General features: G+C 29.8%; 1 protein-coding gene across 2 annotated transcripts in view; it reads left to right on the top strand.

The window, feature by feature from the left end:
* The window catches only part of IP3K1 (inositol-trisphosphate 3-kinase-like protein), a 375,891-nt gene that overhangs the window by 191,125 nt on the left and 157,709 nt on the right, over positions 1-27,057 (top strand). The gene's annotated exons all lie outside the window — the stretch shown is intronic.

Below are 27,057 nucleotides of genomic sequence, written 5' to 3'. Positions count from 1 at the left end.
TAATAATATTTTGTGAATGGGATAATTCATACGCAGCAATGTAAGATCCGACTAAAAATCATCCTATTCGGTAACCAAGCTAGGGATGATGTCTTCTGGGATGGTCTCTAAGTTGGTACCTGTCCATTCTTAGCCATAGTTCCAAATAAATTCTAAAAAACGAGACTGAAATATAAAAAATAAATATTATTAACAAGAAATAAATATTAATAAAATAATATTAATAAATATTGTTTTATAGAATTGTTTTTTTTTTCATCAAAACATTTAAAAAATTTAATTTATGAGCAATCCGTAGGATAATTGATATTTTTGACAAAGCTGTCAGAAAGTCAATTTACATTAATTTTTTTACATATTTACTAATGTTTAATGTATAATATTATATTATGTTAATAACAACATTCTTAGCGGATTTTTATTTTATCTGATAAATAATTCAATTTATTAAAATATTATTTCCATGTTTTGAAAGAATGTCGAAAAAACCATGAAGGTTTATTTATTAGCTTTATTTCATGTACAGTTTTTCCAGAGAAATAGTTCTAATACCTATATTCATAAATTAATTGTTGAATTTTTTATTATTTTTAATATAAAATAGAAAATATTTCCTTTAACATTGGTAACAACATTCTTGGTTATTTTTGATCTTAACTAATGGTAATAAAATGGTAATCAATATTTTAAGTTGTTATTTTCACGTTTCGAGCGATTTTTTATGCCTAGTATTTTTCGCTTATATTAATTAACACTTTATTTTACGACAAATTTATTTAATAAAACGCTTATGTAGATGTTTATACAGTAAATGTTGATTTGCTGGTGATTTAATATGGTGGATAGATTCGCAGACTTACTAACTACGTTCTTTATACACACTATATTCTAAATTAAATTGTCCTTAGTACGTATTTGTAAAATGGAGGAAAATCCTACAAAAAGGCTAGGTAAGAGAGGGTGCTGAAATAATTTATGAAATTTTCCTTATCTTACTTACTCAATAATGAGCAGACCAATTAAATGAACCTAACGCATAATTGTTTTTATAAATAATAAATTGTGTAAATTGTGTAAATAGTTTCGGTCATGGTCATTAAGATTAAAATTTAATAATTTTAATGACTATAATTTGTATTAATAATTATTTTTAATAATTTGACAATTGTCAACATTTCACGTTCTCTAAATTCGGCTACGAACTGATGTATCTAAGAAACTTTATCAAAATATATACAGTTACTTTCTTCCATAACCTTGTTCCTCTGACATGTCCTGAAGTCATAGCCTTAGTGTCGTTAAAGCGTATGTTATAAAATCTCGAAATAACAAAAACTTTCTGTTTTGTCTATGTTTATGTCTATAAACACCTGTCTATTTTTGAGAGAACCTTTAAGTTGGTCACTTGTTAGTCGGTAGATTTAATGCCGAGAAATATGATTTGGAGGCCATGTTAAGCAATAGCCAAGTTACTTCACATAAATTTTAGTTGATAAAAGTTAAATACGATATACATCCCGTTGCATGAAATGGCTAAAAGAAATGACCAGAATACATGCAAGAACCTAACAATGTTTAAAAAAATAATAATCACGGGATATTCATTATTCAGATTTTGGTATATTTTCTATTTGTACTACCACTTATATTTTTTTAAGGTATTTAGATAAGAATATAATTAATAACTATATACACTAATATTAAACCATTCCATAGTGTCTTGGCAATAAAATACTTAATCTGCATACAAATCGTCGAATCATTACAAATGAATATAGTAATTAATCATTAAAAGGGTAATAAATAAAACATATTCGTTTCATATTACTTCTTCTATTCGGAAACGATATATTCTGAATTGTTAATTCGTTTATGTCATCCTATAGCACTGAACTTTTTCAGTTAACTAACAATGGAAGTCCTTCGAAAAGGAAGATACTCATAATTTTAATAATTTATGAGAATGGGAACGATATATAACGAACGCGGTTTTTAGCTTTCTTTATGAACTAAAAAAAAAGGAAAAAGGGGATATATTTACATATCTAGGTACATTTGCGTCTTATTTTGATAATCGTTTGAAGGTCATTCGTTGTTAAGGTAACAGGAACTAATTGACAAAATATTATACCGCAAACAAAGCAGATGAAGTGACACTGTATTTGTATATTCAAATATTATGATAGTGAGTACAAGATATTAATTTCTTTTATAGGCTCGTTATGTTAATTTTAAAGTTTTAGAATTCAGTTTAACTGTGTCTTGTGTGTTAATGTGTTTGATATATAATCCTCTCTTGGGTGGAGGAGGTGGTCCCACGACTCTCTTGATCCAGCAGGCAAGAGAGAAAGTCAGGAATGCAGTAAAGACCTAGAGAGTGAAAAAATGGTAAACCATACTCAACCTGGACCCATGGCAGTCTGGCAACATCTGGAAGTTCATGAAAATATTATCAGGGATATCAAAAACCGAGATCCCTCTGCTAAAAATATACAACAGTCACTAATTTACAATCACAAATCAGGAGAAAGTTGAGCCATTTGCGAAATATTTTCAATCTCAGACGATTAACAATATCAATCAAATTTTGCCGACACCGACGAAAACTAAGGTTTCACCAATACAATATCCGATATAGGTACTGTTTTTCTACTTGACTTTCTGAGAGAGCACCTTGTCAATTCAAAAATTGTCGCAACAGTAATCAAAAAGCTCAGTCCCCGAAAAGCACCGCATCCTAACCTATAATTATCCGACAACTTTAAAATTTGCCCTCAGAAAGATCCTAGTGATCCTCTCAGAAAGAACTCAGTGAGCTTACAATCATCACAGAAAAAAGTTCCATCGATCTGGAAACACGCTTATATAGCTGTTATTAAAAAAAAGGGGACAATCAGCATTATCCAACCAATATCATTGAAGCTGCGAAAATGAAAAACATAATCCAAGACATGTGGTTTGAATTTCAAGACAAACACTTATCAATCCATCAAGCTGTAATGTTAGCGGACGAAGTGAAAACACCTTCCATAACAAACATTTCACGGGAGGTTTTAGCACTAGTCAAATTCAGTGTTGCTGGATTGGATTAGAGCTTGCACAAAATGTGACATCATAGGCTAGTATTCAAGGAATTAAAGCTTGGTATTTCTAGAGATCATGTAAACCTAATACACTCGTTTTTCTTACATTCCACGGTATTTTCTAGTATGATTCTAGATTTTCTAGAAGTGATTCTGCTTGAGGAATCAGGAATCTGTCAAATGATATAATTAGGTTTATGTCATTTCTCCGCAACGCAAAATTAACATCGCCAGATTTGGAGCTATTATGTTGTGTTTTCCAGTCTTTAGTCAATTTGTAAATCTTGTTGACCGCTATTTGTATTCTTTCTACAATCTTAGATAGAGATACATACATCTTTTACCATTACAACGGTGTCGTCGACAAATGTTTCAAGTAATGTTTCTTTTATTGTTAGGATATCAGCATTATAGAGTAGATATAGGAGTGGTTCCAAGATACTACCCTGTGGAAACCCAGCCGAAATAGGTTTCAGTGTTAAGAATGCCCCATCATACAAGTCTCTAAATTTTCTTTCAAAAAGATATGATTCCAGCAGTCGACAGTAATTTCAATGTAACAATTTGTTCGTTTCGTAGATTAATCTCACATGTCATATCCAAATCAAAAGCTTGTGAAACTGTCAGAAAATATTTTCGGGCACTATTTTTTTCGAATCCCCTTTCAACATTAGCTGTTACTCTGTCTCGATTGTTAAGTGGTGATTTCAAAATCCAAACTGAAAATCTGCTAAGTATATAAATGGTATAAAGCATTCCGTGACATGCTTCTGTCAAACAGGCATTAGAGGCACTAAACATAACAATCAAATAGCTTAGATTTTGAAAGCTCCAAATTAATCCACCCATTTCCACCATAAATTCTTGCTGAAACCAAATTAGTTTTTTAAAAGCTCCCTTTTCGTTGCTACAAGAAGTTACTTCGGACTTCATTTCCACCATCGTCTGAGTTGATCAGATGGTCAAATTCAACAAGTCACTGTGAAGATAGCTCAAATAATCTACCATTCTCAATTAAAACTTCTGCATATCAGGCGACGGTACGTTCCGATTTTTCTAAATGAAACGCAAGTATGATCTTGGTTCGATCTCTCGAGATATAGATACAGACCAGAATATTCAGATTAATGCTGCCGATCTGACAACCAGCTGTCAGACGTATGCAAAATTATTAAAAGCAATAGTGATACGAGGTTTTAACTCTTATCTATAAATTATTGTGGCTATATAATTAACTGTAGTTTTTAGATATAGTATAATGATAAAATAAATTATATTTGGTAACAAAAATTATTCAAAAAAATTTCAAAAATTGTTCAATTATTTTATTTAGATTAGAATTTTTTTGTATGTTAAAGCCAAACTGAATTAAAACAGAGTTGACGCGGCAACATTGTAATGTTTCAACGTCACAAATATCCACGACGCATCACTAAAAAAACTTTGAATAGGCTATATATACGCAACACGTACTTACTACATACTTATTAATATAAACGAATATTATTATATTATTCCATCCTAACGCTAAATATTATAACAATTCTAAGATAATCTGAGCAACATACTTCTGTTTATTTTTTTTAAATGTTAAAGGACTATACTGTCTATTATATTGGTCGCAATAGCAGTAAAACTACACAGGGTTTTTTACGAAACAAACATGGTCATATACCCGCATATTTTAATCTTGTCCTATTTAGCTTTTTATCGCTTGTCAAAAATATATATTTTTACATAAAGAAACAAAATTAAGCATGTACTGAAAATAATACATACATGCAAGGTTAAAAACGCGGTATGCATCTTTAATATTTCCTTAAAAAACTTCTTTGTATTCGATAAATATACAGAGTTTGATTAAAATATATATGTTCAAGCTTTCTTTTTCTAAACAAGTTAACAAAATATTTAGTCTATATATGAGTTATTGATAGAATAGTATTCTTATTAACTACGCTTGAATATACCCTGATAATGTTTTGATTTTAAAAATAACTTTATTGAGAAATATTGTATTGTATATTGTATATTCACCAATTGTTATCGCTGATCAAAATACATGCAAGAACTGAATATATTAATTTTCTCCTTGTAACGCTACTGATCTAATATATTGATTAAAATATAATTAAAATCATTATTTAATCTCTTCTATCTTGTTGCCTGGACTGGAATGGTCTAACATTCTCTAACTGACTCTTTCTACTTAACCTTTACTTACAGATTTCATTATGTATGCATGGTCGAATTTTCATAAATTAGATCTAGAAATACAATAATAAGATTAAATATTACCTAATAAGTATTAGAATGAACGTAGAAGATTTTTCAAGAAACACCTGTACTAAATCCAGGAAAATATTTAACACTACAAACATCATAATAAATTTAATTAGTAAACAGGTTTAAATTGAAAGAATTGCATATAGTAAATATTTTCAAGATAGATCTTATAACATTTCCATGACCACTCAGTATAATTAAGACCAGAAATCTAAATTAATTTGCAAATTGAGTCAAATTGTGATAATCAATACTTAAGTTGCAGATTTGAAATACAGTTAACAGTAGTTTGAATATTTACTACTGTGATGCAAAAAATAATACGATATAGAATTCGTAATATTGTTCATTACGAATTTCTTGTAGTAGGAATAAAATATATTATTTGTGCGCATGTATGCAAGTTATTAAACAACTGACATATTAGGACACCAAACACCAGACAAACTTTTTAGAATATTTGCTACTGTATAACATCTTTCTTTTATAACTTATTGTTGTAGATTGTTTGTCAAATTTTTATGGTATATCCTATATGAAATGGTTTCCCAAATTTCGATAACTCAAAATTCCAATAGTCTATGACTGAGCAATTGAGCTTAGTCATATCATCCGCCTATGGTGGCCATACACCCTGAACTATAATGCCTGTAACAGGAATCCACGAATTGGGAATGTTTCTGAAAGCATGCATGCTTCCTAATTGAAATAATTAATGAAATAGTTATCTTAAGGATTGCTTCAAGTAACAGGTGCAGGAAGCATGATTGGAATAGAATTCCATCCGGAATTATACAAAAAAATTAAAATTTATGTAGCAATTCGAATATAGTGTATTATACAATTATGACTAAAAAATGCAGTCCGTCCAATGCATGTAATATGCGGTTACCATTATTTGTACATTAGTTGGTTACTCGCCAGTCGGTAGACTTAATGCCAAGGACCGTAGTTCAGAGCCCACGTTAAACCGTAGGTCCAGTCCAAATACAAACCCATTGTTGGCAAAAGGAGACATAAAATTATTTTGATAAATATATTGACTGAATATAAATGAATATAATATATATAAAATATTAGTTATTTACATGGTTTTATGTTTATTCATTCTTGTTTCAGGTGAGTCAAGAGTTCAGTCGTCGCTTGTACTCGACGGTAAGATGCTACTCTCTATAAATATTTACCAACAGTAAAAATATTTGTTGTGGTATGATAGCAATAGTTTTAATATGTCTCATTAGCATCTGTGCGAGTAAATAGAAGTGGTTCATATCACGCAAAGGAAAATAACCCATAAAAGTGTAAAACAAATTACGGCAGTGATAGATAGAAAATTGATATTGACATTAAATTGACTTCAGTAAATATTGTTGCTAAAATGCGTCATATTACAACTGTTGTTTTTCAACATGATAACCTGAAAATTACTAACTCATTAGGGAAATATTTGTTTTTCTTTTAATCTCTTTAGTGTATATCTTCAGTGTCTATTTTCTGTCGAACCTTTGTTTGAAGTTGATAATAAGTTTCGTTCTAGAAAGCATTATCAAATCATGAATTTCTTATTGAAATTATTCAATATTGCTTATGGAGATATTTGAGTGATCATCTTGTACGTAATTTGACTAACTACGAATCTATTTTTTGGACTTTTTGGATGTTTTTTTGCTGAAGTCTAAATGAATAAATTTAAATAATTTATTAAGTTTGAGTTTCATAATTTTCTATATATTTCTATACTATTTTCTAATGACCGAAGAAAAGGGTTACAATTCAATCCAGTTACATTACAAGAAGTACCCCAGCAATGTAAAGAGGATGTTTGTACTAATCAACTTCGTCAGATTATACTATTCTTATCGTGATATTTCATCATAATCATGATTGGTTTAAAACCTTTTTTTCTTTAATTCCTAATTTTAAAGTTAAAAATCCGTATAACATATTTTATTTAACACATTATCCATCGATAGCTGTTAATTTTTCACATCTTCCAGGCAATTTACGTAGAATGATCGTAGACGAATCTATCCATTTTTTGATATCTTCATAAGAAGTGAGGCGCTGCTCAGACAGGTCCCGACTCATATGTCGGAATAATAATCGGAAGGAGTAAGGTCTGGAGAATATGGCAGGTGGGCTGTCACTTCCTATTTTAATGTTTCCAAGTATGCCTTCTCTGCTTTTGCAACATGTAGTCGAGCTTGGTCATGCTGACGAATAACATTGTTGAGTCTTTGCTCATATTCCGTCCTTCGGTGTATTCGGTGTCAAAATCACCATTTTTAAAACGTCAGAACCAGTATTCATATATTGAAATCGATGAAGCATGGTTGCTATAAGCTTCAAGCAGCTTTTGATGACCTTAATTCGCCTTAACTTATTCTAAAAGTGGTTAACATCTTTCTGGCAATATTGCGTTACCATAGAAAGAATGCGAGGTCTTGATTTGGCAGCGACCGAATTATTGATCCATTTTTGCTTTCCCTCAGAATTTCTTGAATAAAAAATCTGAACAAAAAATAGAAAATCTGAATAAAAAGTTTTGTGAGCCTGCTGGGTGCAGCAGAACTTTCCATTCGAGCTGCGGCAGTATATCCTTCACAATTATTGCCACATATACGGGTCCTGAATATTCCGTTTCATTAGTATGGCTCTCCTGGGCTAACCCATGACCTTATACAACTGAGATCGCCGTAGCAGTTCTACTTTTCATCGGCAGTCACAATAGGTCACAGAATACTTTTTTTTAACAAGCAATGAAACCGCTATGTTGAAACGATTCAGTCAACGGCTGTAAATGGCAGTCAATTCATATGATAGACATGTTGACAGTCCTTCCTTGAATCTTTCCCATAGTATACATATGGCCAAAAACAGTTAAATCATCAACTGCTACTGTAGATTTTTCTTCCAACAACACTTGCAATTCATTTTCTTCGAATTATTTTTGGTCCTCCAACCTTTGGTTTTCTCTTATTCACTTTTAAATCATTAAAATCAAAGCCGATAATTGGGATATGACGAGGCAGCATCACAATAGTCATAAATTTCTAAAAGTTTATGATAGGCTTCAACAGCAAATTTCTTCCAAACGAACAACCAAAGTAAATAATGTCGAACGTTTCATCATATAATTAAATTTTTAGCGATTGAATTTATAAATTTACATATTTCATTTCGTCACAATAATGTTGTCTTTAACAAGATCCTAAATAATTATTATTGGGTTCAAATGTTTTGTAAATAAACAAAAACTATTTTGTTTAAACTTCGAGCTATTTAAAACCGCAAATTCCAGATTTAAGTGTTTTACTAATTTTACTACTCGTTTCAAGGCATTCTCGTACATAAAGTTTTAATGCTTACATTGATATAATCAAATGGTATTTCTAGTAATGAATAGTATTCTTTCATTTCAGTAAACAGCTGTATAGCAGCACTATTAGTCTTTTTTTTTAGAATAAAGTTTTTAAAATATTTTTATATGATAGGCCTGTTGCTGATTTAAATGTTCGTAACCTTTTCCTCTTTGGCAACATTTTAAAGCAACTATTAATTCAAGACTGTTACGTCTGTAAGAAAGTATTTCTAATCAGTTCAACATCTTTTCAATATCCGTTTAACTTTTTTAAAACGATGCATCGTTATCTCCTTATTTCATCCATAACTAGTTCTTTAAAGTCCCTTCTTTTTGTGATACTCTATTTTCTCCAAAAAAGGAGGAGGTTCTATGTTCGGCTCTATATGTTCGCCGATTTCTCCGTCAATCGTGGATCGATTTTTTAATTCGAAAGTACACTTTCGAGGTGTTCCTATTGGAGCCGTCTTAGAATCTGTTGGGGGAAGGGGGGAAATTGAAGGAAAACATCACATTTCAAAGGCATGTACAATGTTTTCACATATTTTGTATTTAAAATAATGTTATTGTTGAATTGACTTCTGTGACACTGACTTCAAAATGATTAGTTGGTAGTAGTTAAAATAGTATTGTAAATAGAGAAATAGATTTAGGTAGGTATTAAGCTATGTTGTGTATATAATAGAATATAAAATACGTATAGTAGTTAGGTTAAATAAGTTTTAATTTATTTTTATTTAGTTATTACAACGATTACTACGTACAAATTTTATTTTAAAACCTTTTTTTGTGTTGAAAATCTAAATTTGATTATTTTTTACTTTTTAGTGAGTTCCTTATTTATTTTTTTAAGTCGGTTCAATTTTATTATTGAAAATATTATGTGATACTGTCTTTTAATGCTTACGAACAAATAATATTCGTGATTCTTGTATTTGTGCCCAATAAACTGACAATTTATACGACTTTACATTGTCTTAATTGATAAAGATAATTTTGAGCATTTTGATACAGGAATAACGACAATTACTTAATTGTAATTTTATTCGAGTTGCATAAATAATATTCCATACACAACATAATTTGGGCAGTTTTGTCACAAATTGATACGCATGTTAGTGTTTATTGAGCTTAAATCAAAGATCAAGTATCACTCTGAACAGAATGTTACTTTCAACCAATTTCAACAAGGCCTTCTGATGCTCAAAATTTTTATTTTAGATATGAACAAAGGGTTCCTCTAACTACTATTAAAAATGCAAACAAAACACATACATGCAAAACCAATATTTTGTTTAAGTAGAATTATTTTCCAATAAAAAAATACTGCTACATCAATATACGTAAAAATTGCGTTTATAGAAACATTTATTTTGATTCATATTCATAATATTCATTCATTCAAAATCTATTTAGGCATTTTCTTTTCATTAGAGATATGATATCTATTTTTTTAAACATGTGAAATAATAATGAAGATAGCTTACGTAAATACATGTGTCAAGGTAGATATTCTACATAGGGTAAATATCAATCTCTTGGACTAAACAAGAATATCAAATTAGTTATTGCGCGCTTCTTCATTAAAACAAACAATTTCAATGACAATTAGGTTTTCATTGACGTACATTGTAATTTGGAGGTTCGTACGTACAACTGTGGAATATTATAAACACACACACATACGATTTTATCATTTGTATATCTGCAAGAACAATTACAAACGCCGCACTGATACGTATTTATTTGTTTATGCTGAGATATTAACGACTCTAACATATTTTGTTGTGGCTACTATGAAAATTTCAGGTCAAATTTATTGTTTTTCTATAATTTCTATTTTTCATCAAATTTATATTTACATACGTATCATTTTAATTATTTATTATGCAATAATTTAAATTTACTGATAATTAGCTTTATATATCTAGTCACTTTTAGTATACAGTGGATAGACAGAATGATATACACACAATATTTATTTATTATTATTATTAAAGTATTGAGCCACTATTTGCACAGCTACCATTCTTCTTGAAATGTATTTGTAGTGTCTGAATAGTTTCCAACGGAATATTGTGCCATTCTTGCACCAAAACATCCGCTTATTAATTAATATGGATATATACTCCTCACTCTCTGCTCTAGGACTCCTCAGACTATTGTGTTCGAGAAAGAAGTTTCATGATACTCTGGTGCCTCTCAAATCAAGTCTGGACCGTTATGGGTGTGTAGATGGACGCATTTTGAGATACCACAGTATTTAGCATGCCAACGTGCTAGTCATAGTAAAAACTTCGTCATTCAGTGGTGAATTCGGCCAGTGATGCGAATGAGAGAACCAGCTGAGTACCATGATATGCCGCCCAAATCATAACGAAACCTCCCCAAAATTTAACTGTAAGAAGCAAACAGTCCGAATAATAAGCTTCTTTTGTAGTTCTCCATACATAAACCTGGCTCTTCGTAGGAAAAAATATAAATGATGATCCATCGGATACCCTATTCTTCTAATCATCAAATGTATAGGTTTTATGATTGTTGTGTCATTTCTTTCGTAGCTTACCATTGGCTTCCGTTATAAAGGGTTTCGCAATCGCAGTCTTTCCATGAATGTTGGCTTCGTGGATCTCCTGCCATAGTGTTTTGTGGAAACAGCATTGCTCGGATATTGAGCTCTGTTATCCCTTTTTCTGCGGTAGTTTTTATGTAGCCTTGCAACAATAATTTTTAATATTCACCGGTCTCCGTCATTTTAACTTTGAGTTTACCCCACTATTCCTTTTCACCGATGTTGTTTTACCATGTTTTCTGTATGCTCTCATTACCGTGGATACTTTCGCTTGTGAGCAATTGAGCAATTTTCGTCAATGATGCTCCCGCTACCACATTTCGCCAATCGCCTATTTTAATCATCGCAGAACAATACGTATACACGCTGAAATATAATCTAGAAGACTTACCATGTAAATTGGGTAATAGACATGCGTCGCATCATTTATAGGGAAGCAGTGTACAGTTTTTCATATTATTTTGTTTATCCCCGGTATCTTCGTTTATTCACATAAATATATTTGCTTATTCAAACTTTCTCTATTCAACCACAAATCAGCTAGTGTTCCTATTCAAACTATACATTTGGATAACTTTTCTATGCTTAGCAATTCACTCAATTTTAGCGTATATATATATATATATATATATATATATATATATATATATACTATATATATATATATATATATATATATATATATATATATATACGCTAAGATTGTTAACAGGTATTGTACGATTATTTGTGCAGTTTGTGTCTATTGCGTGAAACTGTTTTCTTAAGAGTTGGAAATTCTAGTTAACGGATTAATCAAGTGAAACATTTAATTTTTCCTTCACTATAATATGCCTTCTCACACGGCATTGTTCCCAGCCCGAAAGGGATGTGGTAGATGTTGATGTTATTATTTTATCGATACATTATCATACTATCAAATTTTCTCAATATATAAGTTTTCTCACGAAAACACTTACACAAAAAATCATAAGAATTAATGGTAATAAAAATTAATAATAATAAATATTTACTACTGGATTACAAAGATAGTTTTGTAAAAAGCTATTATTTTACTTAAAAACCGATTTATTCAAGAAAAGAAAAGACGACTGATTGAACGGTGATACAAGGCGACACTGAGAGTAAATACAGACCAACACGTCTCGCTTGTTAGACAGGTAGATAGAAAAACATGGCAGGACCCTATTACATAATAGCTCCCTCTTAAAGAAACGATCACAGGGATGAACGTTGTTGTTATTCCGTCTGGGCAGCTTATAATTATTGTAAAATTATATTTAAGTATCATCTGTATCTTCGTACGTCAGTTTGCCTTCCGGTTGGGAATCCACGGACTAGAGGTGTTTTTCAAAGCTTATATATTTCTTACATAAAATAATTTATGGCTATAGTAGTTTTATATATATCTATAATAGTTTTAGCGCCAGCCCTATTCAACCTTTATATGGCTAATTTCCCGCTCTACAAACTTTCCCACACAGCATTTTATGCAGATGATACCGCTTTCTTCACAACCGGATACTGTCCCAACGCAATACACAATAGACTCCAAGTACACTGAACCAAGCGATAGCATGGTACAAATTCTGGCGGCTTCAGATTAACCCGAGCAAAACTCAGGCTATTCTGTTCCATAGCAAGAAGGAGTTTCGCGCATATCGCCTCCAAATCGACAAAGTCCCTATCCCTTGGCCCCAGGAAGTCTCATACCTCGGTCTCCAGTTCGACCGCATATTTCAGTGGCAACGCCATTTGCAAAGCAAATGGCGTGTACAGCCTATTATTTCCTCTACTCTGCAGAAAAAGCAAACTCCCAATACCACAGAAAGGGACTCTGTATAAAATGCTAGTCCGTCCAATCTGCCTCAATAGAGCACTGGTGTGGTACAAGTATGTCTCGGAGAGACAACTTGAACTGCTCCAAGTGTTCCAATCCAAAAAAGTCCGTGCGTTACTCAGAGCCCCATGGTTTATGAGGAACTTACAATACACAATACACACCCTGAATCAGGCATCCCGTTTGTGAAGAATTTCATAAACATGCTCAGTATGGGATTCTCCATAGGAACCTTAGAACACGATAACACTTTAATAAAATCCCTACCCGTCCACAAACCCCGGTAGTAAATAAACTGCGACAGTCCCAGTCGTAACCCAGGGTCTCTGTCGCCCGCAAAACAATCATATCCCGAACCCGAAGCGACATCAGCCGAAGACCATTTGGTTCTAGCTGGTCAATCTAGAAAATGAAAAAAAAAGTTTATGGCTACGGGCCGTAAATATTGAGAATCTTCATTCCACCTTTTCTAACCTTACAGCTTCAGCGGCGATTATTATGCCCGAACTCCATCAAATTTTTATGTACTGGTGAATGAATGTTCGATCAAATCCAATCAATGTATGACCTGTAATTATAACTTCGTAACTTCTTATATTATATTCAGTTTTAACATATTTTTTACCAATTTATTATTAGAAATATTGAAAAGTTTTGATATATGTATTATTAATTTAATACCTGAAGAGACATTATCATATATTAGTAGAAATATTTTATTATCATTTTTACTATTATGTAATTAAGTAATTTGGCTTATTTTATATGATTATATCTGTTAATTTAATATTTTATGGATATTCAAATATGCAAACGAATGACCAAGTACTTGTTAAGCATACATTTTTTCGACTTTTGTACAGTATTTCGTTTTTAAAACGATTTTATATGGCTTTATGTAAACACGACTCTAATAATTAACTGAGAATTATTTCATAAATATCTCTATATATTGACGTAATTATTAGATATCAAAGGCAGTTGGGTTAATTTATAAATAATATAAATGAGTGGTCGACGACATCGATAAGATAACTTGAGAATAGGGTATAATGAATAATTGTTCAATATAATGAAAAATGGTTCTCTAACATTATTATTTCCTAAACGAATTATTAACAAATTATTTCTGTATTACATAGAAAATATTTTATGTCTTTTAACCTCAAGCTATTTATGAATTTTGAAATAAAAGATTAGGTATGTGTTAATGAGAGTAATAGTTATGTGATACAATCTGTAGTACTAATATATGAAGAAGAGTTTGTAAATTAAATTAATTCATGAAGAAGTGAATTTGATTTCACCGGTTTTGAATTTTTAAAAGAATTATCTTTTTTAAGTATCACTACTATACTTACATTGAAGTTTTGATATCTCTAAATTCTGCTGAATAACAGTTTTTGTTTGTGACAAGAAACTTCCACATATCTAGAATCAGTTTAATTTGGCATATATATTCTTATACGACTATAATACGACTCTTGGTAATAACCTATAAGATTTGCTTGAGGTTCCCATTGAATTGTGAGTTGCTTACCTCGATAGCTCGATAGTTTTCGTCCAGTCAACATACATTGCATTAGAAAATGTATAGTCTATTGAAAGTTATTTTGTACATACGTCATCTAAATTTTCGCAATGTTGTCTCATCAACTCTGAGTTTTAGTTCAGTTGGGCTTTCTAATCTAAATAAAATAATTGAACAAAAATGTTATCAGATATAATTTATTTTAACATTATACTACATCTAATAACTACAGTTAATTATACGGCCACAATAGTTTTTAGGTTAGAGTTATAACCTCTTATCACTATTGCTTTCAAGGATTTTGCATACGTCTGACAACTGGGCGATTTTAACAGGTTCTTTACGTGTTCGAACTAATCAGGCATCATTGTGTCTGCTTTTAACTATAATAAAATGAGAAAGAAAATATCACCTGATTCTGAAACGATTTTACAAATTGCGGCAAACATTAAACATCTTAATAACGTTTGTACAAAAAAATTTTGAATAGAGTATATACATAGGAATACATCGTCTAATGAGGTTTGATTTATGTATCGATAATCTATGTATGACTTGTAATTATATCAGTATCTGTGTCAGTCTCTCATCAGAAAATAATATTATAAGGATTTAAACAATCGGCAACGATGGTGCTGTATCTATATGATAAAGTTGAATCACAAAATATGTCCATCTTGATGTCATTCTTAATATTACCAGTACTAGATGTTTTCTTGCTATTCAATCTGCTATGTGTTTGACATAGTGTTATGTATTCACGATTTGATGCTGTCATTATTAATCGAAAAATATAATGCCATTTATGCCACTTAAAAATAATTAATGATGTAATTAAGAAAAACGTCAAGTTATCTGAATTACTTTTTTAGGAATTTTATTGTTTATTGAAATCTTCCTTGAACGCATTGTCATACTATAATATTATGTTTAAGATAAAACAAGTTCGTCTGATCTTATACTTCATTTGTTTATAAGCGATTTCTCGGAAAACGGCGTACAAAATGATGAAATTTGGTCATAGCGGTACAAAGTTTATTTACACAGTTCCAACGTACTGATAAACTATATTCATAAACAATTAATGATGTTTGGGAACATTAACTATTATGTAAAATAAATGACACTCAATCGAAATTTGGAATCATTTTTTATGATCATTTCGAACGATTTTAAATATTAGTTTGTATAATAATTGTAATTATTTATAACAGACTTCTTATTATTGTTGGATCTCTCACGTATCACATAATCTTCTCTTGCAATTGCAATGTGGCCCATGAGTGGCGTTTTAAGAAAAAATTAAGACCGAAAGAGACCTTGACTTACCTAATCAACAACAAAGCAGAAAAATAAGTTTAAGTGGCCTAAAGCACATAAACACAGACGAGTATTTATATACGGACGATAGTCAAAGCGTGCACTGTGCAGACTGTGGAGCAAGTTTGGGGAGGGTTTGGTAATAATAAGTCTGGCCATATGATCTGAATAGCTTATATAAACATATTTCAGAAAATTGCAACTACTTCCGATATGAATTTAAATAGTACAATTTTGTTTTTTCATAAAGCCTTGACCCTAAACATTCGTCAAAATTACATCATGAGTTCTTAGAGCAATACTGAAACAGAAAAAATCTGCAAATATAGAAATGGCCACCACTATCACCAGACTTCTCTCCTATAGAATTAATATGGAGTAAACTTGTGATAAAAGTGAAGAAATATGAGGAATTTACTATGTCAATGGAAAACACTTGACTTCAAATATTCATATAAGTTGATAAAAGTAATGGTAAAATTTGTGAATTAGTAACTAAAAATAAAGATGACTATTTTGACGAGGGAATTAAACATTTTATTTAAAAAATTAATTCGAAACGAAACAGTTTTGTTTAATTTAACATCATTTCATATAACGAAATATATATATATATATATATATATATATATATATATATATATATATATATATATATATATATATATAATAAATCTTAATATATCTGTTTTGTTGCCTTTTTTTAATTACCTTAAATTGATGTTACATTTTTGAACGGTAATCTATATACATCGAATCGTTATAGTTTAATAACATTGATCTAGTGTTGGTAACATTATATACATGTAACCTCCGGCACTAACAATCTCTAATAAAAAATTAAATCACTTTTTCTAAAGTTATTTTTTAATTTTATTATTATCAATCCCAAATTTTGTATGTCTATTAATTATAATGACACAAATTTTTGGACTTAATTATTTCCCCAATTTGATAAAAACTGTCTGAACCTTGAAGTCGCGTTCTGAGAATCGAGAATTTCATAAACAGATATTGTAGTTAATGTCAACAGTAGACGTGCACTTTTAATAAACAAACATTACACATTAATCGTTTAGGTAGGAAAAAGCTGTTTCTTATAACATATCTGCGAAACCCAACTTTCGATATATACCAAGTTATATTATCTAACACGTTTTCATTGTATCCAAATATAAAACTTACTAATGAGACTGAGAAACGAAATAAACCTTTTACATCGATTACCCTAGTATGATATAAACATATTTTGAACTAAATTTTATCGTTATAATTAAAATTTTAAAATTCAAAACTTATATGTATTCATAGTATGAGGTTTGATTAAAGGAATTTTATTCAATCAAAGGAACATTAATCAAAATGATATTAAGACATTGTAGCTCAGATAATAGAAGGTGGTTCCGTGTATTATGATTATGATATAATTTTCATTTTAAAAGAGGTATTTGTTGAGAAAAATATTTTCCATCATTTTCTAAAACGTTTTCTCATCTTTGTGGCAACATGGCAATAGAGTAGCGAAAGGAAGATGTTAGTATGACAGCGATCCAAACATCGATCTGTCCTTACACTTTTCATCATCTCGAAACTGTATGTCAAAACATTACTGCATGGATCTGAACAAGTGGTATTCAGAAGGTTCTTTGTCTAGTGTGTACGCTGCTTTAGTGCATAGTTCAAGTGGTGTCAATTTGTTCATTTGACATCAGTTGATATTTGTAGTGACAGTTTCATTGCTGATTCCACTACAGGGGTGTGCAACTCCAATGGTAAGTAGTGGGGCAAAGTTTTGCTTAGTTCAATCATTGGCGGCGCTGACAACGTAAATTTGATTGGTTAGTTTAAAATAGTTATGTAGAAATCTGTAAGGAAAATACTTTGATTGGTCTGCCATTTCGCCAAGGTCGCCTATACCGTGAAATTTCTATTTTTTCTATGTTCCACTATTTACACATAAAAACTATGTGGTCATGAATATTCCTCTTCGATGTCGATGTGGATGGCTTCTGGGAACCCATGACTTTTTACGGTTGTGATTAAGCTGGCAGATACATTTTTGGCTGGAACAGCGAAACTGCCATGTTGAAACGGTTTGTGATGGCATTTTAAGTAAATGCGTGTGCTAACCATTTCCCATCCTTTTGGATCTTTCCTATATCATGTAAACATCTGGAAAGCATTGATTCATCAACTGCTCAACTGTCTAAAACTTTTTTGTAAGTTTGAGCTGTTTTTCGGGCAATAAGTCTTGAATGTGTTCGAATTTTCTTCGAAAACACTAATTCCGATCATGAAATAAAATTATTCTTGTTTCTCATATACAAATAACAACATATTTACAATGAACTTCTACCTTTTCCGGCAACTTTTATGCCAAAAGTGGCCTAATGTCTAAATATCTGTGTCTATATACAAATTAAAATAATAAATTCTCCTTACTTAATTTTGTTATATACTTTTAAAAGTTGTATTCTTTTGAAATTTAAGTGTCTGGAAATTCTGTTAGACCTCTTTAAAGTTTATCTTTACATTAATTAAACACTATGTTTTCCAGCAATATATAAAGGGGTGATTTATATCTCTCAAAGAGTTGCATATACCTAAGTTTTCTATGGATATTTTCCAGACTTGAAGTTATCTCTCAAATAATTGTAAATTATTTTTATATTGAAAAATCTTCTCACTGCTCTTATACATAAATTTTTATTGATTATAGCCACTTATTATTTTCACTTATGTTTTGAAAATGTTTGCAGACATTTGGCGACATTGTATCTTTTTGACTAGAACAAAATGAGAAGAAAAGTACTGTTTGATGTTAAAATAAATTTACATATTACAATAAGCAATACATTCGACATCATAATGGCGTCAATTCACTGTTATTTTGGGTAGACTATAGCAAATTTTATGTACGTTCGCTTTATTCTAATCCATTGTCCTACGCACCAGCATATTTATAATTATATAAGAAAACTGCTCACAAATTCCACTAAAATAAATTTAATGTAATTAAATAACTTAATGTAATTACACAATAATAAAATTGATTGTTGAAGGTTATGAATTTTCACAATGTGTGTCAATTATGACGGACCATATATCCTATAATTTTAAAAATATATTTACGTACCAACCTAGACACAATATAGGTCACTATTTGTCTGTCAGACTGTTAGACATTGATTAATTTTACATTGTTATTTATTTATGTACATCTCTATCATATGTATGTATGCAATCAAAATGCAGCTTTTCGACGCCAAAATTGAGTGGCGGACAAGTTCGGAAAGTGCCACGTGCGATAAAATCTTCAATAACAAAACGTATGTTATGAGAAATGTTGCATAATTATGTGGTAATAAATTATTTTTTCCGTGCAAAAGTGAATTTTATTGTTTGTTTATGAAAATTCGAATAGACGAAAATATCACAGTTACATCAAGCAGGTTATTGACTATTATTAATAAATATTTAATGAGTGACGTCCGGACTTTCAACACCAATTCGAGACAAGGCCGCCAAAATTAAGCTGTACATTAGTGTTTGAATTCTAATTATTTCCAACGTAATTAATTGTCCATGGACGGAAAATCTCGAATAAAAAAATGAAAATATATTAAAATATTTTGTCATTAAATTAGCCTAAATTAAAAAAAACTACAGATTGGATCTAAAGATATTTTTGAATTTAATTGGTTTGTTTTGTAATTAATTTTCCTTTTTAATGAGACGTTTTATTTATGTTACTTGCTCAGTGTGAATATTGTAGAATAATATAAATGAGAATAAGATATATGTTTAGTTATTATTTTTATAATGTTGTAATCTATTTGTCACCATAAATATTTATATAATTACCATTTATTATAGTTGTTTTTAAAAAAGTTACTTAATATAAAATCATTTATTTTTATAATAATTTTGTATTTTACAAAAATTCCTGACGCTCTAAATTTTTTTCCATATTATTTTCGTTTTCGCGATGCTAAAATATATAGAAATCAATTGAAAATTCTCTACTGACATATATTTTGTTGCAAACCTGTGTTATTGAATTATATAATTTTATCTTATAAATTTTGTTCTTTGAATATATTAATTGTGTTTTAAAATAATGGTTGTGTTTCTTTATGTATATGGTTGTTTCTCATATACCATTAATTTGTTTTATTAATTTTAGTCGGTTTGAGGAAACGGTACCATACTTGTGAACCATATAGAAAAATAGCACACATTGCTACTCTTGGAGTTTAAGGTGTATGTGTTTGGACGATCGCAGGGCGTGGAAAGAAGTCGCGAAAATCGCGGATTTTGCTGTTTCAACTTTTTGGATATCAGCCATCTGGGTATTAAACAGTAAATAGACTGAATGAATATCCTGGTCGAAAAGTAATCAATGACTTTAACTTGAATCGGAATGATCGGTTTTCCAAGTATGAATGTATCAGGTTTACAAGATCACTGGGTCTACCAAACTTTAATGCCTTAAAAATGGATCGTCATGCCACACTTTATCAAATGTCCTGTCAAAAATGAAAAATGTATTTTACTTTTCATCTAGATAAGTCATCTCCCAAAAACCTGTTTGAGTGAATAGTCTGAATCTTCATGCAGCAACTTTTAAATTTTTGCTTTTTCAGTCATTGCTTGTTGTCATTGCTTTGGTTTTGCTAACTCAAAGCACTTGTGCAATGTTGTCGCTAAAATACAATTGTGGTTATCTACGTCATATCTTGACGTAGAACCAACACATCCGATCTATTTCAGCTTCTCATATTATAATAATAATTAAGTTAACCATCAGTTTTTCAGAATAAGGATTTTCTGATACTATTTGATTAGTATTTTCATAAAAAAATAATTGTACTTAACACTAACAGGTAACAGGTACTATCAGAATTGATTTCGAAAAGAACTCCTAATTTTTATATCAACTAATATTGAGTACACTTTCAGAATTTTGGAAACCTCTAGATATTAATTAATGTAAATGTTATGGATTATCGATAAACATTATGGATTATATAAGTCTACCGCCAACTAAAGTCAGAAAATAGGCACAAATCTTAGAATGATATAAACACACATCTAATGTAAACTAAAAAAGTAATTTACATAAAATGCAATTAAATATTTCATTTATATTTACCAAGTAACAATTTGAAATAGTTCATTCTTTAACATGATTTTCTCGAGACTTATTTTATCTAGCCATTCCTTAATTGCAGCCTTTGTTGATGAACTTCTTAGGATATATATATATATATATATATATATATATATATATATATATATATATATATATATATATATATATGTATATATATATATATATATATATATATATATATATATATATGTATATATATATATATATATATATACATATATGTATATATATATGCATATATATATATATATATATATATATATATATATATATATATATATATGGCAGATATGGTGCATTGTACATAACAATAACTGATGATTCCTCCAAGTTCTTTAAAAGCTGATTTTCAAACTACTGCAAAGACAAGTTATGGTTCATTTCTTCATGGTAGTCACCCTTGGACTTAGAGAAACACTAATTCGGCACCAGGAATAAAACCATTCCTGTTTCCAGCATGAAGAACTATATGTCTGCTATGAATAAATGTTATGACTAAAAAAACCTAATCGATAGTTATTCCAACGTTTACCTTTTTCCATGAACCTTTGTTGTCTTTATACTATATTTATTATCAGCTTGCCATGAGCAACCCAATGTACCATTCTGAAATATTCATGGCTCTTTTAAATATATAAATTGATATAATTCTTCCTTGATTTTGTTTTAAAAAACTGTATTCTTTTAAAAGCAATCTCTGGAAGTTCCATTAAACCCCTTCTTGGGTTATCCTTACACCACTTAAATCCTAGATTATCCAATAATGTATGAAGGGATGTTCTACATCTCTCAAATAGCTTTATATATTTTGGATCTTTGTGGATACTTTCAAGACTAACAATTTTCTCTGAAATAATTGTATTAAATTATGTTTCGATTAAAAAAACTACTTACTGTTTTATACATTTCGTATATTTGATCTCTGAAACACCAAGATTGAACACGGTTTATTTTTGGCGAATTTAAGTTTATATTGTTTTTTATTTTTTAAGATATTTTAGTGACCGTCTCCGTACTAATATAAAGTGCAGGATAAGCGTATAAGATTTAAAACGTGTAATTTACTTTAAAGATGTACTATTTTGAAACAATACTGCCTGTCCTATTCTAATGTTAACGAAATCTTTAATTTTAAATACTTCGTTTAGAAACATTTCGCAAACAGACACGGCACACCATTTTTTCAGAACAGTCAGGGCTATATCATTCGCCATAGCATTTCCTGAAGAAACAACCAGGGATGTTTACTAGTTTGTCACATGTTTATTCCACCTAGAAAATTTACAGTTGAAGTAAAATTGTTGGTGAGTATTATTAGTGCCTTCGTCCGCCAATTGCATTTGATGATTCTTAATTGCATTGTTTTTACCCAAATTTTCATAGTACAGCATATATATTCCTATAGTCCATGGCCGAGCAAATAAGTTTTGCAATTTGCTTTTGATAGCTGTGGCTGCAAGGCTCTGCAACAATTTCAATAGACCAATTTAATGCACAGCAACTTTAGTTCACTTTTGGTATTCTTGCATCTTGAATTGCGATTATTGTGCCGATAATACACAGACTACTGATATTTTATAAAACATGGAGGGAACCTCGAGCACCGTCAATCCACATTTTATGAACTTTTGGTGAAAGAATGCTTGAAGTAACTGCAGAACGATTATCAATTATAATCTGCTTTTTGTTCTTAATACATTGAAATATACAATGAAAATATATGGCGACTTATTCAATCTACTATACAAACAATACTGCCCACTCGATGCTTTTCAATGTTATAAACAAATTTCTTAGTTCTAAAGACCTCATTCATCACATCTCATAGATGAAGAAAATCAAATAATGTTTTTTGAAGAACGACGGCCGTATCAAATGCGCTGTATAAGTTATATAGAATCAAATTTTCATTATCTAATGTATGTTCCCGATTTCAATAACTTTTATAAATAATTTTAATATATCCACTTTTTTCTGTCTAACCTTTAAAAAAATTAATTAAATTAATTAAAGTGCCTTTTTATTGACTGAATTTATACTAAATAGTAAGCTGTATGATATATAAGAAATTATAAGGCAATTATTTTAATATATTTTGAAATTTAATAAAATCACATAATTTCTGCAACTATCTGGATTGTATATATTGTATTAATAGTTTAATAATTTTAGTTAATTATTTTAATTTATTTTAATAAAATCTACTGACAGCGAGATATTTACAAACCCCCCCCCCCCCCAACACCACCTAATGAAAATCTTGGACTATCTACTTGATTATATTCTTCCCCCAAACCAAAACACTTTCCAACAAAACCAAAACTGATACCTCGAAGTCTAATGGATAAGTTCGAAATCAAATGGATTTACGAACTTATCGAAACTTATCTTTCACCTTAAACATAAAAAAAGGAATACAGAAGCAATACAGCTACTTGACAACACGCAGGATATTAGAAGATTGAACCAAACTACATGAAGTTACCTATATAAGTGTTAAGTAATCTAATTTAATTTTAATTTGGGAAATACATATTTTTGTATATTTAATGGATAATTAAATTATATACAATAACGTTTACAAAAAGAGACATGTAGATGTTGCAGTCAATATTATGAATGATATGCCATATTAACGCACTGTTTTGTTACAACTACAATCCCTAGTTTTCTTGATTTTTAAGAAGCTCCGTAATGTTTTAATTTCTAGACAAATCACGAACATGAACATATAATTGAATGAATTTTAATTAATAATTTTATATAATCATATTCTTTAGTAAATTGCTAAAAATGAACAATATTTTTAAAGGCATTTTAAGATTTTCGATCTTGGAAATCTCAATTGTTTTAGGACCGTATCTATTTGACCAGAACTATTGCAACATTAGTTTAAATTTTAATCACCTTGAGAATTATAAAGATATGAACTTCTATTAAATGTTTATTTACATTTTCTGTTATTCTGATATTAAGATGAATATTCAAATGAGCCGGCTTGGTGGCGCAGTGGTAAAGGCAACAGAACAGTCCACCTTTAGTTGGGATAGCCGCGGGTTCCAATCCTGCTGGGGCATGGTCGCAAATTTATATTGTGATTGTTTAATATTTGTGATTGTCCTAGGCAAGAGTGTAAAATCCGACAAGGAAAATGATCCCAGTCGTGCCAGTAACCAGGCTGGGTAAGACCGGATGTCTTCTGGGATGATTTCCAAGTTGGTCACTCGCAAGTCGGTAGGCTTAATGCCGAGGACCGTGGTTCGTAGCCCACGCTAAATTGTAGATCCATTCCAGATAAACCCATAGTTGGTATAAGGAGACTTTAAAATATGTAAAAAAAAATATTCAAATATATTTTACTTTTTATATGATACTGTGGAATATTACGCTTTGTAATAGAAATGTAATAGATACATAAATAGATAGGAAATAGATAGACAAATTAATAGGACCTAAAATGCTTCCTTATGGGTACTTCAGCATTTATTAGTCTAAAGTGTAGACCTATAAATTAATCACATATTATATTAATTGATATTGAATATAATTGTCCTTTAAGCACCATATAATTATAACACTATTTTTTTGTTCTATATTGAGAAATCAATAGTCTCATAATTTATGTAGAATAATTACCATTATATACTGCTAAACAAAAATATTGCAATACAAATAGTGCAGTAACATTTTCATTATATAATACGATAATAATAAGATAATTATAGTTAAGGAAACGAAATAGAGCGTATTTGTTATTACATCTTAACTTGGTAACAATTATCCAGAAATATCGATTAAAATGTTTTATTTTTTATACTAGACACTTTTGTTTTCTATTTAATTAATTTAATTTAATTCTGTTTGAAAGTCACGTGGCATTACACAATTTGGCACTAACTACGAGGCCTTAGCGATAGCTTGTATTATTTTGTATGACATACTTATCTGCATTGTGGTCATTTTTCACTGTAAACAGATTTTTATTGAGAAAAATTGCTACAATATATATTAATAAAAATATTTTTCCATGATTATCTACAACTTGTTTCCATTTCGGCTAAAATGACGATACCGTGTCAAAAAAAACGATGCTGATTTGGCACTGACCCAATTATTAGTATGTCAAAACCGTGTATCGGGCAAGGCATGCGGTTTTAAAAGATCGTGTAGATCTGAGATCTGAACAAATAGTAATTAGATGGCGCTAGTCCTAGTGACTATGCTGACTGCAGAATTTCTCATTCGAGCTATAAGAGTATATCCTTAAAACTTCAGCAAGATATTCTTCAACAAGATGATAACTTTGCATTTGTTACTAGCTATTGCTGAGATCTTTTAACAACAATATTATATATATATATATATATATATATATATATATATATATACATAGTATTTAATACATGGCAAGTTTTTACGGCCATGAAAATTCCGATTCGGTGTCGATATGGATGGCTCTCTGAACTAACTTTCCTTATGCCTTTTTGTACTGACAATTGCCATAGTTGGTCCTATTTTTATCCCCAGTCTCACAATATCAATATACCACAGAAGACCCTTCTTTTTTTCCTGGCAAGCAATGAAATCGTGAATTTCAAATGGTTCGAAATAATATCTTCAGTTAATCCATATAGTAGCCATTTTCCCTTATTCTTCATATTCACTCTAAAAGTTCTTTGAGTGTTTAAGCTGGGTTTTAATGCAATAATTCTTATAATTCATTCTTTTCAATTTTTTTGTCCTCCAGACTGATATTTTTCAGTGACATAAATAATGCCACTTTTATATGGCTGAAACCACAACTTACAGTAGGGATACAATAGAGCAGCATCGCTATAAGTTTCTGAAAGTATTTGATAGACTTCGATAGCAGATTTCTTCAAATCAAACAACAACAGTAATTAATGTCGAAAATGCCATTCTCTATATACTCAAAAACACAATAAAAATAAAGGGAAAATTGTTATTTATTTAGAGAAATATTAAAATTAAAGAATATAAAAAAATATTTAAAAAAAATTAAAATTAAAATTAAATATTAAAATACTAAGAAATATTAAATATTAAAGCCACACAATTTAATGAATGAATTTCATTATATTATTACTTGATATACATTACTTTTTACTTACATTACATTATATATGTTTTTTATGTTTTTTTTATGGACCCTCTATTTGGTATTTTATATAGTTACATATAACGTTTAACATTTTGTTTTTCATTGTTAATTGATATTTTCCTCAAATCGATCAAGAATTGGTCAACTGAAAAATGCCTTGTCTTCTCATCACAATAAAGCTAATTTAAGTTTTAACTTAATAAGTTTTAAGAAATTAATATAAAATACAAAAGTAATAAAATCACAAAGTTTAACAGTAAATACCTGGCTCAAAAGTTGAACGTTAGCGAAGAAATTATTGATGATTCGAACGTTACTGGACAAGAAAATATTGAATTAATATAAAGAATAACAGTAAAAACAATTGATTATATTAACCATATTGACCAAGTATTAAAATAATATACCATAGTCTATTTTGCATCTAATCAATTTATTTAAAAAATAGTAAACAGTTTTGGTTTACCATTTATTATCATTTAATGATAATTTTTATATCACTGTTTTAAACTTCTTGGCAACAATATTATTTTGCCAGTTATGTAAATAAAACACGAATTGCCTCTAAAATATAATTCATTATATTTCATATATAATTCGTAACATTCAGAGTTATGTTCCCTCATCTATAATTTCAATATTTAAATCTTGTAATTCTTGTATTGTTCACCAAAAAGCGGGTTTTAACTAGATTTGGTCTAGAAAATACATTCGAATTTCAGTGTTTCTATACGAATTTGCGCAACATTTATTCTCGAAAACATTT

This window comes from Rhynchophorus ferrugineus, unplaced genomic scaffold (assembly GCF_030347505.1).
Source record: "Rhynchophorus ferrugineus isolate W39M unplaced genomic scaffold, kcgeb_rfMv2 rfM2, whole genome shotgun sequence".
Classification (NCBI taxonomy): domain Eukaryota; kingdom Metazoa; phylum Arthropoda; class Insecta; order Coleoptera; family Curculionidae; genus Rhynchophorus; species Rhynchophorus ferrugineus.
This window is presented reverse-complemented; position numbering and strand designations above follow the sequence as displayed.